The sequence below is a fragment of the Echinops telfairi genome, unplaced genomic scaffold (genome assembly GCF_000313985.2).
Source record: "Echinops telfairi isolate 266 unplaced genomic scaffold, ASM31398v2 ScPeMD7_18;HRSCAF=68, whole genome shotgun sequence".
Lineage (NCBI taxonomy): Eukaryota > Metazoa > Chordata > Mammalia > Afrosoricida > Tenrecidae > Echinops > Echinops telfairi.
The window spans coordinates 11597129-11599019 of NW_022103915.1; positions in this window are offsets into that span (position 1 = coordinate 11597129).

A 1891-nucleotide genomic window follows, 5' to 3' on the forward strand; every position below is an offset into this window, starting at 1 on the left:
CAAGACATTTTATTGGGGGCTCTTACTGCTCTTATCACAATCCATCCATCCATCCATTGTGTCAAGCACATTTGTACATACATTGCCGTCATCATTTTCAGAACATTTTCTTTCCACTTGAGCTCATTTTATCCTCCCACCCACCATGAACCCTTGATAATTTATGAATTATTATTTTTTCATGTCTTACACTGACTGCTGTCTCCCTTCACCCACTTCTCTGCTGCCCGACCCCCAGGGAGGGGGTTATACATAATAGAGCATTGTGATCGGTTCTCCTTTTCTTTCCCACCTTCCCCTTACCCTCCTGGTCCTGCTACTCTCATTATTGGTCCTGAGGGGTTTATCTGTCCTGGATTCCCTGTGGTTCCAGCTCTTATCTGAACAGGTGTACATGCTCTGGTTGGGCCGGATTTGTAAGGTAGAGCTGGGGTCGTGATAGTGGGGAGGCGGGGAGGAAGCATTAAAGAACTAGAGGAAAGTTGTGTGTTTCGTCGGTGCTATGCTGCACCCAACTGTGTATGGTTTGCACACTAAATAGGAAGGAGATGAATGGGTTTCGGAGTAAGTGTGGCAGTTAAAAACCTCTTTTTTTTTTTGGACCCGCATAGCTAGCTGTTTGGGAACGCATTTTTCTTTCTTGAAATTCAAATACAAGACTGCTACAGTCACGTCACAATATTCAGTGGTGACGCTTTGTTTAACTGTCATAAAGTTGTATTTCAAATATCTGAAAAAAAATAAAATAAAAAGGCCTTGAGGGAGAAGCCACCCACAGCTGTTAGTTCTGTTTCAAGGGGAAAAAGACCTTCCCACCTGGGTTTTGCTGACCCCATGTTGTTGATTAAATTCTCCTAATAAATGTGTTCATTGTTAAAAACAAAACAAAATGAAAAAAACCTGTCGATCTCCGCTCTCAGGACAGTAGAACTGTGCCCAGAGGTTTCCAAGGCTGTAAGCCTGCCCAGCAGCAGTCTGCCTCCTCCTTCTCCCACAAGAGCAGCTGGAGGATTCAAACACCCGGCCTTGCGGTTAGCAGCCCAGGGCTTCACCCTTGTGTCACCAGGCTCTTACAGGGTGGTCTTAGGCCACCTGAAAACAACTCCAGCCATTGTCTATTCCCAAAGCCCCATTACCCTGAGGCCAGAGAGTGGCCTCTGCTCTGTGCCCTGGAGTAGTCTCCAACTATCAGCCCCTCCCAAAAGGCAGTGCCCAGGACAAGCTAACGGAGGTGGGAGGAAATGAGAGTTCTTGTGTCCATTGGACAGCCAAGGCAACGAAGGCCTTGAGGCTTGAATTACGTGGACTGCCTGACCCAACTGCCCCGGAAGCCCTCTCCTCCCACCCCTGCCCTGGCCAGGCAGCTTTGAGGTGGGGACACTCACAGGGGCCTCTGTTCCGGGCCTCTGTTAGGATGATGAAAAGCTGTTCTCATGTGGACCTGGCCCGGCCTGGGGCTGGTCCACAGCTGACCCCTCTCCCAGCACAAGCACCTGGCCCAGGCCCTGTGGGAAGAGGCGCAGCCTGAGTCTGCTCAGCGTGCAGTGCTGTTGACAACGCCAGCTTATGTTTAGCACAAAGCCAAGTGGGCAATTCTTCATGATTAGAAACGATGTGCTGGTTTGGGGAACCGGGGGGGCCCCAAGGGAATAGGAAGGAAAACAACCCTCCTGTCATCCGAACACTTAATATTCCTGGGTGAATGTCCTTCTGCATGAGCGCACGCGTGTGTGTGTGTGTGTGTGTGTGTGTGTGTGTGTGTGTGTGTGTGTAAGCGTGTGTGTGTGTGTGTGTGTGACCAGGGACACACACAACTATCTTCTTTGGTTTGGCACAAACCAAAAACTACCAAACTCACTGCTACCTAGTCACTGCCGACTCACGGAGACCC